Source organism: Onychomys torridus, chromosome 23 (assembly GCF_903995425.1).
Source record: "Onychomys torridus chromosome 23, mOncTor1.1, whole genome shotgun sequence".
Classification (NCBI taxonomy): Eukaryota; Metazoa; Chordata; class Mammalia; order Rodentia; family Cricetidae; genus Onychomys; species Onychomys torridus.
The window spans coordinates 63,346,992-63,365,382 of record NC_050465.1 but is presented as its reverse complement, the minus strand read 5'-3'; the positions used below and the strand labels follow the sequence as shown (position 1 = coordinate 63,365,382).

At 40.9% G+C, this 18,391-nt stretch overlaps 1 pseudogene; it reads left to right on the top strand.

Annotated features, from left to right (window-relative positions):
* Positions 1-12,052: 12,052 nt before the first annotated feature.
* Positions 12,053-13,757, top strand: LOC118573152 (annotated as a pseudogene).
* Positions 13,758-18,391: the final 4,634 nt, after the last annotated feature.

The window sequence follows — 18,391 nt, the reverse complement described above, 5'->3', positions numbered from 1 at the left end:
GGGTTTTGATTGGGATTTCATTAAATCTATAAATAGATTTGTATAAAGTGGTCTTTTCCACAATACCACAATATTAATTCTACTAATCCATGAGCATGAATATCTTTCCACTTTCTAGTGTCTATCTTTTTCTTTGGAGGTTTAAAGTTTTCATTGTAGAGGTTCTTCACTTTCTTAGCTAGGTTATTTTCTTTTCTTTGAGGCTACTGTAAATGGAAGAATGTCCATGAGCTCTTTCTTTGTATGTTTGTTGCTGTTGTACAGAAAAGGCATTGGTTTGCTCAAGTTGATTCTGTGTCCTGCCACACACTGAATTTGTTAAATATTTGTAGAAGTTTCCTGGTAGAATTTTTGGCAACTCTAATATATAATATCATGTCATCAAATAGGGATAACTTGATTTTTTCTTTCTGTATGCCTTTAAAAACTTACTTTATTGCCCTAGCTAGTGTTTTGTGCACATTGTTGAAAAGGTGTGGGGATGGTAGACAGCCTTATTCTTGAGTTCAGTGGGATTGCTTTAAATTTCTCCATTTAGAATAACGTTGGCTGTGCATTTTTCATATACAGCTTTTATTATGGTAGGTGAGTTCTTCTATTCCTACATTCTCTGGGACTTTTATTATGGTTGGGTTGTGTCAAAGGCTTGCTTTTTCTGTGTCTATTGAGATCATCGTGTGATTTTTGTCTTCATGTCCATTTGTGTGGTTTATTACATTATTGATTTGCATATGTTGAACCATCCCTGAATCTCTGCGATAAAGCCAATTCGGTCATGGTAGATAATCTTCTTGATGTATGTTTGTATTCTGTTTGTAAGTATTTTGTCGAGCATCTTTGAGTCTGTGTTCATCAGAGAACTTGTCCTGTACATTTCTTTTAGTATTTGTGTCTTTACCTGGTTTTTCTATCAGAATGATACTGGCTTCATAGAAGGAGTTTGGGCATACCTTTTCTGGTTCTATTATGTTAAACAGTTTAAGACAGCCTGGCATAGATTTTCAGAAGTCTGATAAAATCCTGCTTGTGAACCCTCTGGCTCTGGACTTTTTCAGGTGGAAGCTTTTCACTACTGTTTCGATCTCCTCATCTGTTATGGATCTGTTTAGGTTGTTGGTCTCTGTTTGGTTAATTTTGGTGGTTTGGCCACATCTTAGGAAAAAATCCATCTTATTTTTCCAAGTTAATGAACTACAGGTTTTAAAAAATATTACATTATAATACCTTAATTTCTTTGGTGTCTATTATGATGTAATGAATGTTTATGATTCTGTTAATGTGGACCCTCTTTTGGTTAGTTGGGCCAAAGGTCTACCAATCATTTGTCTTCTCAACCAACTCTTAGATTCAGTGATTCTTTGTATTGTTTCTTCATTAATTTCTGCTCTGCGTTGTCATTTACTTTTGCTCTTTCTGATTTTTTTTTAAAGATGTAGGTGTTGAGAGCTGTAAATTTCCCTCTATGATTTTCAATGTGTCCTAGAGGTTTTTTTTTTTTTTTTTCATTGAATTCCAGGGAAATTAAAAAATTCTTTCTTGATTTCTTTATTATTAATCAAAGAATCCTTTAATGAAGTTGTGTTTACTAGACACTTGTTTGCTGTTGATTTTGTTTCATTGTGTGTGTATATTTTAAGGAGAATTAATTGACCATAGATTCAAATACACCTTCTATTTTCTTTCAGATTCCACTGCCATTGTACATAGAGACACATTTGCTTTCACAAATGCAGGCTTAACTCAATGAAACTGCAAACCTGATTATGTCTGAAGAATTTGGTATTTGGGAAAAATTTATATCTGTGTGTGTGTGTGTGTTCCTCTTAGATTGTTGAGTAAATTGTATTGTTTGCAAAATGGGAAGAATGTAGACCCAGTTTCTCCCCTTTAAGGAAATAGGCCCACATTCCCACAGAACTAAAATGAGACTGAGTGGTGACAGTGTCTGCAGCCCAGACTGAGAAGCCTGACCTGTAAGTATAGATAAGTCATAGTCACTGTTGTCAGGTCCAAAGGAAGCCCCAGTTCTCCAAACTCCCAAAGGCAGTCCAGATAGCCAGAACTGAGCTTCACCTGGACTGCAGGAAGATTTCTGACGGTTAGATAAAAGGCAGAATTACTTAAGAACTTGTGAAACTTGCTTAAAGGAGTCACATTTCCCTTACCTCTGGCAGAGGGACATATGACACTTGACACTCCATGGATAGACACCTGGGTTGCTTATCAAAGTGCATGCTGGTCTCCAGGCTCCTCAGTCCTGCGCACTTGTTATCCAGTTCGAAGCCCTCATGCCAGTCTTCTGGCTCTCCCCTGTCCCCAGCGACTCATCCTTTTTTATGAGCCGGCTATTCTAACTATTCTCTCTCTTACTCACACGTTCTCGCTTTTACACTCTTACTCTCTATCTCTTGCTGTCCTCTTGTTCTTGATATGCTCCATCCTTATCTCTTGCTCTCCCCCTATCTTGACTATCCCACTCTCCCTGGCCCTGGCATGTCCAGCCTGTTGGCACGTTCAGTCGGTTTCCTTTTCTCTGTGCTCTCTCTCACATCTATAAGAAAAACCTTCCCCTCCTCCTACCATGGAGTGGAGATGTTGGCAGTGTCTCTACTGTACCCCTCACATTCACTAAAGTCTCAGTCCACCCTTCAGGTTTCCATTTGGGCTTACACTTTCAAAACTCCAGCTTGGATGCCTTTTGCTGAACATTGAAAACACCAAGTGAATTTGACATGCCTGGCTTTCTTTTCTGTCTTGATCAAACACAGAGCAGCAATTAAGAGTGTTTTCAAACCTTGGGAAACAAATTAGGAGCATTTTAGCAATTAGCCTCACAAGATTGCTTGCTTTGTAGACCCCCTGTCGTAAAGAGTCAATGCCGTAGCTACTTAAAAATCCAGTGGTGGTTCTCAACACTGTTTAAGGCTCTTTGTTATTTCATGATCACATCAGATTTTCCTTATAGATTTTTAAATATTCACAGTTTTTAAAGAAGCTGAATTTCTTGTTTCATTGCAAATTTCAGATGAATAATTTAGCAGCAACTCTTTTATTTTTTAATTTTTTCAATTATGCCATGGGATATTGCCATGCTTCTGGACTAAAGTGATAGGAGTAGATATTTTAAACTATTATATCCTACTTCTTTGCTAATATAAACCAGTTCTCCCAGGTTCCCCAGCCTCCTCTGTGATCTTAGTAGCGAGGAGAATGGGGCTCTTCATTGGCATTCTTTTACAATTTGAGTTGTATAAATTTGCCTTCATGATTCAAAAAGAGTTTTTGAGGTTGAACTATGATGTTCACACTGGGAACTTCCAGTGGCCAGTTGAGGCTCACTGTGTCCTAACACAAAACAAAATGAAAAAAAAAAAAAACCAAACAAACAAGAACACAACTCTATAAGAAGGATAAAACCAACCAACCAACCAACCAACCAACCAACCAACCAAAACAAAGATTTGGTGTCTGCCCTTAACCTTGGAGGGGAACATTAGGGAAAGCAGGAAAATAAGTTCTGCATGTGATGGGTCAATGGCTTATACACATTGTCACTGCACCACCAAGTGATGATGTAAACACAGTGTCACCATGCCACTAAGCCGACGTCACAGTGTGTCTCCCTTCCTCAGAAGACATGTCATGAGCTAAGGCACTCCACTCGGCACCCCATTTTACTCACCTTATCAGCTTATTTCCCTCCTTTGTCTCTCCTTATAGTGGCAGATAGTTTGCCTAAGTTCTTTACAATGTTTTACCCTCACCGATTTTCTTGGTTTTTCATGTTCTAGCCCAGATAAATGTCTCCAGATGTGTGGTATAGACTAGAAAAAAGAGAGGCTGGGTAATGCTCTCTTGCAGCGGCCCCCAGGACCAGCTTTCTCTTCTACTTGCCTCCTTCTTCCCTGTATCAAGCTTCATTCTTGAACAACTGCATCCTTCTTCTGCTGTTTGGCCACCTCCCATGCCTGTCTTTTGAGCATGTCATGTCTCAGGAGCTTAAATATTTACCGAAACCCAGCACTGGCCATTGATGATGTTTTAAAATGAGTTTTTTTCTTCTTTCATAATTCTTTTGGAAAAATGTTCTTCCTCTTCTTGGAAATTGTGCCGAAATAATTAATATTCACATTTGTTCTATTGTTTTTTTTTCTAATCCCTAACAATGTAGGGAAGCCTTCCTTAGTAACTAGAGGCGGTCATGTAGCAATGTCCCATTGAGCAGCTTGCCCCAAACAGTTGCATATTGCATCGTGAAAGGGCTAGAGGGGTAACTGTCCCAAAGCCCCTTTGATGGCAGCAAGCTCCTGATAAGGAAAGAAAACACCAGTTCTCAGCTCCTGTTTTCCAACTTGTCCTTTTCCCTTGCAACTCTGGGTCACCTATGCTTCCTTGAATGAGAAGGGAAAGGATGATGATGAACCTCTTTCAGAAGATTCTACGAAACTTTCTTGTTTTGTAGTCAGATAAGATTGCCATCTCTCTCTCCTTCCCTCCCTCCCCCCTGTTTCTCTTGCTTTCTCTCTTCCTCTCTCTCTCTTTGCCTTCCTTCCTTTCTTAGCCAGGTCATACGTAATGTAGCCCAGGCTGGCTTCAAATACTCTATGTAGCCTAGAATTTTGGATCTCACTGCCTCTACCTTCCACATGCTGAGATTATAGGCATGAATAAACTCAGGGCAGTGTGAATGTCACATTAATACTGTACCAACTGAGGTACATTCTCAGTGTCCCATCAGAGTTTTTATAGCTGATACCCAGAAGGGACGAGCTGAACAACATGACTTGTTTCAAGTGTCACAGTTTGAATAAAATAAGGAAGCTGTGGGCACTGGAGATATGGCTCAGTGGTTAAGATCACACACTCCTCTTGCAGAGGACCTGAATTTGATTCTCAGCACTTATATCAGACAGATCATAACTGCCTATAGCTCCAGCTCCAGGTGATCTGATAGCTCTCTGACCTCCTGTACACACTTCCACACCCCTCCACAAGTAATAAGTAAAATAATAAAAGAAAATAGTTAAGCTGGGCAGCGGTGAGGCAGAGTCAGGCAGATCTCTGTGAGTTTGAGGCCAGTTTGGTCTACAGAGCGAGATCCAGGACAGGCACCAAAACTACACAGAGAAAACTTGTCTCGGAAAAAAAAAAAAAAAGTTAAAAAAGAAAATAAGCAAGTTGTGACCTTAAGAAATATGCCCCCTTTTTTGGCTTCAATTTTCCTGGCAATCATAATAGTGCTCACCTAGTAGGATTGTTCAGTCTACAATAACTCCATCTATCTAAAAAAATCTTTTCAGGGCTTGTTAACGTTGTCCTAAAGTATTAGGGAATTTCTCTTGTGAAGTCATCTCAGTAAATTACACTCCTTTAGCAGAAAGTGGTTACAGCACATTGGATTAACCTCTTTTCAAGCATTATACTCCCTTCCTAACCAGATCACTTGGAATAATGGTAATAGTAATGATGACAAAAAGTAGATTAGATGAGTATTTAGAATACTATCGAGCCATGCTTATTTTCTTTAGGAGAGTAGCTACACTATTTCCCCAATGCCAGACTGAGTTTTTAAATGACGATGTTGTGACAGGGTGACTCTTAGCAGATGTATTGAGATGGAATGAGGTCTACTCAGAGAGCCACTAGCTTCATAGCTCACTGGAGAGATTGCTGAATGAGAATCTAGCCTTCAGCTCTGTAACCATTACTTGCCCAACATGAGTTTATTTAAGGATGGATTTTCAGTTGGAGAGGAGAATTGATCACATAATTAAAATAGCCACCAAAAATTATGGCTCAAATATTTTATAACTGGGAGTGAAGAAGTATGCTCAAGTCAAGTTATTCAAACTGACTATTCTCCATTTATTGCAACTAAGAGATATTTATGACATAGTTAGGATCCAATTTGTTGGGATGATTTGGTTTGAAGTGATCAAAATCTTTACTTAGATCTAACCTTTAAAAATGACCTTCATTTCATAGAATAATTGTTTGTATGATATGTTTTACAACCTAAAAATTAGGGGCTATAATAAGGATAAATAGTCTGTTATTGTTAATTGTAAAAAAAATCATCCAGTTAGTGTGAAACACAGGCTGTCATAGCAGTTTTCTTCACAGGTGTCTTGATAAAGCTCCATAAGGGCAGCTTTGTGCTTGACTGAAACAGGGAAATGTCCTAAGACTTCCAAAGACAAAGCTGAAGTGTTCACTTCTGTCTGTGGTCAGTGTTCTGTCCTGCTGTGATAAAATATTGACCCCAAACCAACTTGGGGCAAGAAAGGGTTTGTTTGGGTTTTACTTCCACATTACAATACATCATTGAGGGCAGCAACCCAAGAGCAATCTGAAGGCAGCAACTGAAGCTGATACCATGGAGGAAGGCTGCTTGCTGGTTCATTTTTCATGGCTTGTTTTCTTTTTCTTTTTTGGTTTTTCGTGACAGAGTTTCTCTGCAGCTCTGGAGCCTATCCTGGACTAGCTCTGTAGACCAGGCTGGCCTCGAACTCACAGAGATCCACCTGCCTTTGCCTCCCGAGTGCTGGGATTACAGGCGTGCACCACCACCACCTGGCCATGGCTTGTTTTCTCACACAATTCAGGATCATCTGCCTAGGGTGGCATCACTCTCAGTGAATTTGGCTCTCTCAGATTAATCACCAACCAAAAAATGCCCCACAAACATCTCCACAAGCCAGTCTGATGGATGCAGTCCCTCAGCTGAGATTCCTTCTTCCTAGGTGACTCAAGACGTGTCAACTTGGCAAAAACTAACCTGCACAACTGACCACTTATCAGCTCGACACAACACTTTACTCTCAAACCTTGGGCTTTCTGACCTCATGTTAACATCACAACATAAAACTTGAAAAGTCTTGCAGTCTTTAAAAAAATTCAACACTTCAAAGGTTCAAAGTCTCTTTAAAATGCTAAAGTATCTTAACTGTGGATTCCTGCAAAATAAAAAATAAGTTAATACTGCCTTATTATTCAAAGGGAAGAACCAGCATAGAAAAACAATCATATTAATATTAAATCTAGCAGTTTAGCTCCAAAATTTTGTATCTCAATGTCTGCCCTCTGGGACTCACAATCTTCTGTGCTCCAAAGGGCTTAGGCAGTCCCACTTCCCTGTCTACAGCACACAGGGCTCTACGCCACACCTATCAATGTCCTTGGTGGTTGTCTCCTGGTCCTGGCTTCTCCAATATCCTGGCATCTCTACTGCATCTAAGGTGGCACCTTCATCAGTGGCCTCTCACAGTGCCAAGCCTCAGGTGCTCTCTACAACTGCATTAAATCTTCATAATCAGTACCAGGTGGGAGACTCTCAGATCTTACCAAGCTGCCACCCTGAGATGCAGCCTTGGCATGCTCTGGACTATGGCTTCTGTGCACTGACTCTGAGGAAATACTTCTAGAAGATTTCACCTCAGTGATGCTGTTCTTCATCACAGGTGATTTCTCTGCCCTAGCTAACTAACATCAATTGTCCCAGTAGAGCAAATGTTTTACCTGAGAGGTGCTGGTCTATTATTAATCGAAGTGGAGTCTTTAGCCCCAGCTCACCAGAGACCATAAATTCTCAATTCAAAACATGACACAAATAGGCATAAGGAGTCATTGCTTTCCCCAGAAACTTCACAAGCCAGGCTTGCATTATCTATACCTCTTTCAATGTTGCTATCATTGAAACTCCCATAAAAGCTCATGAGCACTCAACAACCTCCTCTAGCCCAAAGTTCTAAAACTCCACCCACCCCCCCGCCATGGTATTGTGTTTCCCATAATATTGTGCACCCTAATAAATTTATATGGGGTCAGAGAACAGACAGCCACTAGAACAAAGCCAAAAATGGTGGCTAGAAAATGGGTCAGAGCAAGCCATACCAGAAGTTGGGTGGTGGTGGTGCACGCCTTTAATCCCAGCACTTGGGAGGCAGAGCTAGCCGGATCTCTGAGTTCAAGGCCACTTTAGAAATAGCTAGGCATGGTGACATACCCCTTTAATCCCAGAAATCCAGGCTTTAATCCCAGGGAGAGACAGCAGAATGTAGAAAGCTATAAAAGGTATGAAGACCAGAAACTAGAAGCATTTGGCTGGTTAAGATTTTAGGCATTGGAGCAGCACAGTTCAGCTGAGAGCCATTGGGATGAGGACACAGAAGCTTGCAGTCTGAAGAAACAAGACCAGCTGATGAACTGGTGAGGTGAGGAAACTGTAGCTTGTTCTGCTTCTCTGATCTTCCAGCATTCACCCCAAAAACTGTCCTCAGGTTTGTTTTTATTAATAAGACATTTTAAGATTCCTGCTACACCCTCCCCCCTCAAAAAACAAAACCAAAACCAAAAACAAAACCAAAAAAAGTCCAACACAGTCAGGTCCATCATTGCATTATCCCACTCTCTGGTTTCAATTTCTATCCTAGTTTGGTTTTTTGCAGTTGGGATAAAACACTAACAAAATCCAACGTGAGGCAGGAAAGGGTTTATTTCATCTTGGAATCATAGCCGATCATGAAAGGAAGACAGGGCAGACACTCAAGACAGGAACCTGGAAGCAGGAGCCATATGAGAGACCACAGAGCAAAGCTGCTATGGACTTCTTCATGCCTGCCTTAGCTTGCCTTCTTATAGAACTCAGGACCTAGTCAGAGGGGCATCACCCATATGGGGTTGGGCCCTCCCACATCAACCAATAAACAAGAAAATGCTCCACAGGCTGCTCTGATGAAGACAATTCTTCAACGGAAGTTCCCTCTTTCCATGCAACTCTACTTTTGTCTCAGGCTGACAAAAGCTAACTGGCTCAGTTAAAAAGTTGACTCATCTTAGGACTTTCTTCCTATGTTTGTTACCGCTTAGAGTAAGCGTCCTCTCATCGCCAGGTCATTAGTTTCATCCTGTAACAGTCAGTTTCACTAGCTCTCTCAAAGAAACGCTCGTTGGCTTGGGTGGTTCATTGCAAACTTCACTGAGAATCTGTAAGCCACAAATCTTTTATCTCATTTCCATGGCTGTCTTCCCAGCCCTACTTTAGATCTTTGCTTTCTAATTGATTAGTCTGTTACATAACTCTAATTTTCTCTCCTTCCAAATAAGAGTTACTTGATAGGCTTTGAATACAGGTTCTTTGTCTTATTTATGCAATACCAATAAAAGTACTGTGCATATTTGATTGGGCGATAGGATATCAAATTAGGCTAGCCCCTCATTCACAAAACAAATAAAATTTAAACAATGTCACTGTACTTTAATGGCTCCTCTTGGATTTGCATAGTTAAGTTCTTAATTCAGCATTCATAGCCCACTCTAATATCTCATCTCACTGTTCACGCTCATCTCTGTCACATTCTCCACTCTATCCCACTTCCACTACTTCTATAGTCTAGGTTGATCTGGAAGTTCTCTGTTGCTGAACACACTTTCTTGGAGTCTTGACCTTTGCCCTTCTTATTTCCTAAAATCCTATTACTAAAAAATTCACCTTTGAGTCTCAGCTCTGGTATCATTTCTACTACACAGCATGCTTCTGTATATTTCTTTCAGCCTTTTTTATCTTGTACTATACTGGTGGGACCTTTAAAAAGTGGGACCTATTAGAAATTAGGTTAGGGGCTTGCCTTTGAGGAGAATGCTGGAACATAAGTCTTTTCCTTTCTGATTGCTAGGAAGATAGCAGCATCCCCTCTTATGTGGTCTTGATGTCTCGTCCTGTCGCAGAACCCATGGACAAGCCATTTGGACTTATCTCTCATACCATGAGCTAGACCTTTTCTCCTTCTTGGTTTGTCTTAGATATTTGTTCACAATGATGGAAAGTTACCACATGGGCCTTCTATATATAGGAGATGTTCTTTCCATCAGGTAACGCATCCCACGTGTTGTGGTAGGCCAGTCCAGAAACAAGGGCACCACAGTTGCTCAGGTAGATGTTTTGCAGTACAGTGTCTCCCATCAATCTGCCCTAAAGCCTCTTCACTCAATTCAGATCCTGTGAGGCTTTTGGAGACAGTGTTTTAATTAGACTCAGGCATCATGTTGTTTTCGATTCCCTGGGAGGGATGTCACAGTAATTCATTAGTGTAATGCTTGGGATGAATAAGTCTGATTAGTAATTCTACATCCAGGCCTTCTCAGGATTATAGACAGCAGGGGTTCTCAGTACCAATTGATTATCAGAGTCACCTGGGATCCACTTAAAATCTAACTTCCTGGAGGTTTGGATTTGAGTAAGTTATGAACACACCAGGAAAAGGGTATTTGCAAAAGGTTGCTCTGGTGAGTCTTGTGCCAAGCTGAGTTGGGGACTAATGTCCTGTAGAAGTTGATGTTAGGACAACTTCTGTATCTCTAGTTGCCTTCTCTAACTAAGAAAGTTTTTTCATGTTGTTTTATTTATTTTTTAAGACAAGGTCACATGACAAAGCTCAGGTCAGCTACATGATGCTTTCTAACATTTATACCATTAATTTTAAAATTAATTTTAAGCAGTGAGCAAACTGATGTGTTTCATCATTATAGCATTTGGATGTGGATACATCATTGTACTCTGTCCACATTTAACCCCATTAATTACTCCCCATTGCCTCCCTCCTCCCTCCTGCTGGTTCAGTCCCTCCCTCATATTTCTTCTTTTTCTTTCGTTCCTTGTGTGTGTATATATATTTGCAGTTGAATCTAGAATCTGCATATGAAACATCCAATATGTATCTTCCTCTAGTTACTTTCAGTTGTTCTCTCTTATCGCCAATGAAAGCAATATTTCTAAGAAGTATATGAAAACACATAATAGAACTGACAATGATATGTATAAGGGGATGGAAAAGAGAAAGAGAATCAACAAAGCCAGGAAGACTGGTAACTCAAGCATTAGAAAGAGAGGAATACAGGATAATTTGCACGTGTGCCTGTCCAGGGCATGAGGGTGAGAGAAAACCCCAGGGGAAGATCTACAGTAAGAGTATACAGAAGACATACGCTGAAGAGGAAGAATGTCCCCAAGAGGGACATTGTACACATGAAAGAAATGATGAAAATAGGAAAGCCATGAGAAGCAAGGAGGGAGGAGGGTATAAGAACTGCTCAGAGTGGCACCCTAAGATGAACATTTTGGCTGGAAAGTGGATGATGGACTAGAGATGGCTCTGCAGCTGTCATCTGAGTGAAGGGTGGTAATCTGCATCAGAGCAATGGCAGTGAGGATAGAGGGGTGGCAGTGTGCAGAGAATTTGGACCTAAACAAAAGTAGAAAGATTCAGGGATACATCCCATGACTCCAGTGTGTACAATCACATGGATGGGGTTGCTATTTTTAAAGGTAGATGTAGTTGGAATCTTCTTTGGGCTGCCAACAAGGTCCCAAATAAAGACAGAGTCTTATTATTAATTATGAATGCTTGGACTTAGCTTAGGCTTATCCCACTAGCTCTTTTAACTTAATTTGACCTTTTTCTATTCATCTGTTTTGCCTCAGGTGTTTTTATCTCCCCCCTTCTCTTTCTTTCTTTTTGTCTTCCCTGCTTCCTCTGTGTCTGGCTGGCCCTGGCATCTTCCTGGGGTCTCTTTTTCTTTCCTGCCTGAGTCCAAATTTCTCCTCCTACTTACTCTCCCTGCCTGGATGTTCTACCTATACCTCTTCCCTCACTATTGGCCATTCAGCTTCTTATTAGACCAATTAGGTGCCTTGGGCAGGCAAGGTAAAACAGCAATACATCCTTATACAATTAATCAAATGCAACTCATCTTTACATAGTTAAATATCCTGCAACAACAGAGCACACAAAAATGGGAATATATTTGTCAAAGACGGGGGAATGGTCATTTTGAGTTATAATTTCTTGATTTTTGAATGGCCTTGAGGGTATTGTTGATTTACTTAATTTTCAGTTGGATAAAGGGACCCATATTTCAGAAAAGATTCAGACCAGACAAGCAGGTTTAAAAGTAGTAAGTTTAATAAAATTAATAATAAAAACGAGCTCTACATCCCCCCACTATTTGCCATCAGAATGCATGTGTGAAAACCACTGCTAATTTTAAGCCAAAAATGGGAAAGGAATTGACTCATATCAACATTGTTATCATTGGGCGCATAGATTCTTCCAAATCCATCATGACCAGCCATCTTACCTACAAATGTGGTGAAATCAACAAAGAAGCCATCAAGGAGTCGAAAAGGAGGCTACTAAGATGAACAAAGGCTTCTTCAAGCATGTTTGAGTCTTGGACAAACTGAAAGCTGAGTGTGAGTGTGGTTTAACTATTGACATCTCCCTGTGGAAATTTGAGACCAAAAAATCTATGTGACTATCATTGATGCTCCAGGACCCAGAGACTTTAAAAACACATGATTACAAGCCCATCTCAGACTGATTTGCTGTTTTGGTTGTTGCTGCTGATGTTGGTGAACTTGAAGCTGGTATCTCCAAGATGGGCAGGCCTGTGAGCATGCTCTTCTGGCTTACACTCTGGGTGTGAACCAGCTAATTATTCGTGCCAACAAACTGGATTTCAGCAAGCCACTGGAAAGCCAGGAGAGATAGGAGGGAACTGTTAAGGAAGTCAGCAACTACATTAAGAAAATTGGCTACTGCCCTGACACTGGTGCATTTGTGCCAATTCCTGATTGGAAAGGTGACAGGATGCTGGAGTCAAGGGGTAATATATTGGTGGAATTATTAAGGCCACTCCACGTAGTTAAAAGGGAAGTTTATTTTGTGGGGTAACTTACAAATGAAGGGGTAGGTCGCAGAGTCTGGCAAGGTAGAGGGTAGTCCGGCGGCGGCGTTCTCTGGAGAACTCTGCTCGGTCCACCTCTCGCGTCCGGCGTCCCGGAACCAAGAGAGTGAGTTCTTCCCGATCCTTCGTCTTCTGCTTCCTCCTCTGCCCCGCCTTGTGGGTGTGACCATTACCGAAGCCTCAGTGGGGGTTGGAACTTCCAGGCCAATGCTGGGATGCCTATCCACTACAGTAATATGCCATTGTTCAAGAGATGGGAAGTCACCAAAAAGATGGCAGTGCCACTGGAACTGCCAGAAGCTCTGTGTTGTATCCTGCCAATACCTCATTCAACTAAAAAGCCCCTGCCACTACGCCTCTAGGATGTCTATGAAATTGATGGTATTGGTACTGACCCTGTGAGTGGAGTGGACACTGGTGTTCTCAAACCTGGCATGGTGCTTATTTTTGCTCCAGTCAATGTCACAACAGAAGTAAAGACCGTTGCAATGCATCCTGAAGCTTTGGGTGAAGCTCTTCCTGGGGATAATATAGCCTTTGATGTGAAGAATATGTCTGTCAAAGCTGTTAGTCATGACAACATTGCTGGTTATAGCCAAAATGAACCACTCCTAGAAGCAGCTGGCTCCACTGCTCAGGTGATTATCCCAAACCATCTAGGTCAAATTAATGCTGGTTGTGCCATTGTACTGGATTGTCACACAGCTCATAGAGTTTGCAAGGCTGCTGAACTTAAAAGAAAACATTGGAGACATGCTGGTAAGAAGCTGAACGCTGGCTCTAAATCCTTGAAATCGGGGTGTGTGTGTGTGCGTGTGTGTGTGTCTGCTTGTTATTGATATGGTCCCAGGGAAGCCCAGGTACTGTGAGCTTCTTTGACTCCACCAGGTCATTTTGCTGCTCATGACATGAGGCAGAGAGTGACTGTGGGTGTCATCATAGCGGTGGACGAGAAGGCTGCTGGAGTTGGCAAAGTCACCAGGTCTGCCCAAAAAACTCAGAAGGTTAAATGAATATACTAGCCCCTAATAACTGCTATCCCCAGACTTCATCAGTGGTGGAAGAATGGTCTTAGAACTGTTTGTCTCAACTGGCCATCTAAGTTTAATAGTAAAGACTGGTTAATGATAACAGTGCATCATAAAATCTTCAGGAGGAAAGGAGACTGTTTTGTGGACCATTGTGTGTGTGTGTGTGTGTGGCAGTTTTAAGCTACTGGTTTTCAAAACCAGTACTTTTTAATTGAAACAACTTAACCAAAAATCTGTAACAGAATTTTGAGACACATTAAACAAGTTTAATGGAAAAAGCAAAAACAAGGAAGTGAGGGTTTAATACACACAGACAATGTTTTATGAGTGATGTATTCATTATCTCTTTCCACATAGCTGTCCTAAGTGGTAGACATCTCTACTTGTGAATGTGAATGTTGAGGCTTAGTAGACTTCATGAATGCCTGAGCTCCACAGCCTGTTGTTAGCAGCAAAATCTAGGGTTGAGCATAGATGGTCTTACTCTACAGTGCAGCTGCCACCTAGAAGGTCATTGAAGGCATGAAAGTAGGGTATGTCTAAAAGTTTCTAGACTGTAAGGTGGTAAGAGGGTCAGGCACATAGCTTGGAACCCCCTAATACTAAATGGCAGGCAGAGGATAAAAGAACTCAGGAAGGACATGAGAGTACATAGTGGTTTAAATAGAAATAGAATCTTTGTAAAATAAAAGAACAAGTAAACAATAGTAAACCTAATTCTTCTTAGATGGATATCTCTACCAATTTAAACTGATAGAGAAAAATAATTTAGGTAATCTATGAGCATCAGAAATTCATTTATCATAATTCTGGGGTAGAGAATCCAAGATCAAGGGCAAATTCATTATTTGAGAAGGCTCTGTTCTATGTACATGATTTCATTATCCCCCTCTTCCCCTCCTTCCTTCTTGCTTCCACCTCCGATGTGCTGGGATTATAGGCATCCATCACCATTCCTGGCTGCATCGTGACATCTGAAGTAGTGATGGGGAAGGAATGGGAGGAGTGGCCTTGGCCCCCACTGGTGGCATTGCTTCTTCCCCTGACTACAAGTTCAACGTGTGGACCCAGCCAGACTGTGCTGAGACAGAATTTGAGAACGGGAACAGATCATGGTTCTACTTCAGTGTCCGTGGAGGAACCAAGAGAGGCCTCTCTTCTCAATCCTAGATCTTCAGCATCCTCCCTCAGCCCCGCCTTGTGGGCGTGACCATTACCGAAACCTCAATGGGGGTTGGAACTTCCAGGCCAAGGCTGGAATGGCTACCCACTACAAAGGATTCCTTAGATATGGACATATTCCCTTGACACTGAAGTGATAGATGTTTGATTTCTATCTGGGAATGAAGTTTCACTTGCTAGTGATGTTTATGAACTAGCCTAAAGTGAAGGAGACATACGAAGATACCATTATGAGAAAGACAGTCTTTTAGCTATTAATAATATGATTGTGCCAGAGCCCTACTTATTACATGGGATAACCACATTTCCTTACCATTTATTGAGCAACAGATAGGAAAAATGTAGCACAAAAGCTATTGGGGGTGTTAACTAAATCCTGTTTGAGGTGGTAGACTCTGCAATATAAGGTGAGAAGGAAAATAAATAGCTGAAGTATGATGATAGGAGATGGACTATACGTCAGAAACTAATACACTCTTGGCTTGAAAGACCCAAAGAAGTCAAAGAAACAATGTCTTGGGAACAACAGAGTAATGAAGATGGAGAAAAGAGAGAGGGTTGGGAAGTGGGCTCATTCAGATAATTCCAAAGTTTCGTAATGTTTCCCTTTGAGGGTCCAATTGACTATCTCAGCAACTGAGTACTCTCACAAAGAAATTATTAGAGGATCCTGTCAGTAGATGTGGGAGAAGCAGGAGCCCTATTGTCTCCCAGGTGTTTTTCAAATAAGAACAAAGAATGGCATGTTCCTGAGAACACTTGTGAGGAGATTTGCTTCAGTAGGGAGCTGCAAATTATATTTTCAACCTAAACTCCATGTCAATGGAAGAAGATGGTAATTAGCAAGGAACACTATGGTTCATTTTTACACATGGAATAGCCTACATTTGATTCACAGACAGTGCAACACAGGGTAGTTTCTGTGAAATAGACCATTTTATGTGGGGCATTTACTTTTAATGGAAAAATTTGTGCTATGATATTCATAGTCTAACTGCCTGACTGCTCCTGCCTTCCCCATTCTTTTCATTGATGCCATTTTTATAACAGGTTATTCTTTTAGAAACAATATCCAATGTTTTATTCATACTTTATGTGAAGTGATGAATATTGGGCTCAGAGGGAAGTTGTGCTGTATTTTTGAGTGGGCCCTTGGATTGTTCATTCTGACACACATCAAACACGCCAATCCTCTTGCTCTAGAAAGCTCCTTGTAATTGGCATGTCTTATACCCCACTTCTTAGTGAATTTTTTAAGTTGTAAGATTGATAAATAGGGTAAGTAATTTACACAGACAAAAATCAGTCTGTACACTCTCATGACTCTCTTGGCATTTCCCCAGATTAATGTTGCAAAGGCATGTGGCCTTCTTTTAAATTGTCTTTATTTTTTTCAAAAAAAAAAAAAAAAAAAAACTCCTAGATTATCTGTATCTTGGTTATCTAAAACCCTCCCTGTGGTATGTGGTGTGCTCAATGCTTTTTCCCATCTCCTTCTTCAGCAATTCAGTGACCTGGCAATCAAGAAACAAAGATGGTATTTTGGCTCATCTCCTCCAGGTGAAAATCTTCTTAGAGCTATCTTCCCTAGGGAGAGAACTCTTAGTAAGTGCATTTCTGGAGACAGGAATGCCTGAGCACTACCTGAAACCAAACACAAGGCAGTATGATGAACACTTGGGTTTAGAATGATAATCTGATGCTTTTTCCTTCCTTCCATAACCAACTTGACTTAATATGTTCTAAGCACAGATAGTTCTATCCCAGAGCAGATGTTTTCTACTTTTAAAAGGCCCAATTTTGTGTGCACATGATTTAGAAGATACAAGTCAGAGTCAGCAAAGGTATGCTGCATTAACAGCTAACTCGAGAAACCACACAATTGTTTCAGTTAGTTGTTACTGTGCAATGTGTCTCTGCTAATCATAGCCACCCAAGAACCCGAGTGATAGGAACTCTAATATCACACATTGATCACCCAGCTGGGGAGGGAAATGAGACACATCATAGGATAGCTCTTTTCACTGGCCAGGCAAATACTCTTGGCCTCCCCCAAAGTTCAAAAACAGACAGGAAAGCACAAGTCCTTATGTGCCTCAAAGGCAGCAAGTCCAAAATATGCACTAAGCAGAACGGATAACCTTTTCAGAGACAACGCAAATTAACCACTGAAGAAGATTTGAGAAAGTAGAAAGAGAGAAAAACCAACTGTTTTAGTCTACTTAGGATTCCACAATGAAAATCCATATTCTGGATGGCTTCAATAGTTTGAATTTACTTTTACACAATTCTGGAGGTTAGGGAGTCCGAGTTCAGTGTACCGCTTATTCAATTCCTGGCTTGTGGATGACTATGTATTCATTCTTCTGACCTGGCCTTTTATTGGTAATGCACACAGAGAAAGAAATGAAGCTATCTGTGTGTCTTCATATAGGCACATTAACCTTCATATAGGGTCCCTACGCTTATAAATACAGTAAGACTTGATTTCCTCTTTAGGGCCCTACATTACTTCCCTCATCACTGTGACAAAATCTCTGACAAAAGCCATTTACAGAGGGAGTTCATATTGGTGCCTAATTTCATAGGACACAGTCCATCATGGCGGCGAAGCTGTGGTGATACAAGCAGTTCCATTACTGGCTGGAGTGTGAATATTAGCAAAATGTAGAGAGGAGACCTCACGTGAGAATCACGAGTAGATGTAGCTGTTGAAGGCATGCCCCTAGTAACCTATGTCTGCCCCTATGCCACGTAGTCTTCTAAAACATTGTAATTAGTTGGGACCAAGTGTTCAAATACAAGATCCTCAGAGGACATTTCAAACCATAACCAGCCCTACCTCCAAATACAGCCATATTGAGAGTTAGAGTTTTTAACGCATGTGTTTTGAGGGGTGCAAACATCCATTCCTCAACATGAATATCAATTGTAGATGTAATTTCAGTAGCCTGGAGGATTGACTAACCTGTAGAAATTATCATCACAACAAACAGTTGTGTAATATGTTTCACTTCTAATACTTATTTAAGCTAGAAAACATTTAAAAGGAATTCAAAGCCAGAGGGGAAAATTGACAAGAAACTGATTTCCCAGGGACCTCATAAGTCCTGATGTAGATGCTGGGGGATGGGAGTAGGTATTTCCTGCCCATTGGGAAGCAGACGAAAAACCTTATGAGTGGACATGTGATATAGTCCACTGTAGCAAGAGGACAGGAAATCTTTGCCTAGTGGATCAGAGAAGGATGAGAAAAGGCAATGTTCATCTGTGAGAGAAACAGATCCCTATGAAAAACTATGACTGTAACTCTGCCTTCCAGACTGGTATATCCAGCCACATAGCGCACAGGAATTAACACAAAAACTTGTTTAAGTTATAAGCATCCCCAGATCCTCAGCAGAATGAGGCACAAGTTACTCCTTAAGGAACTG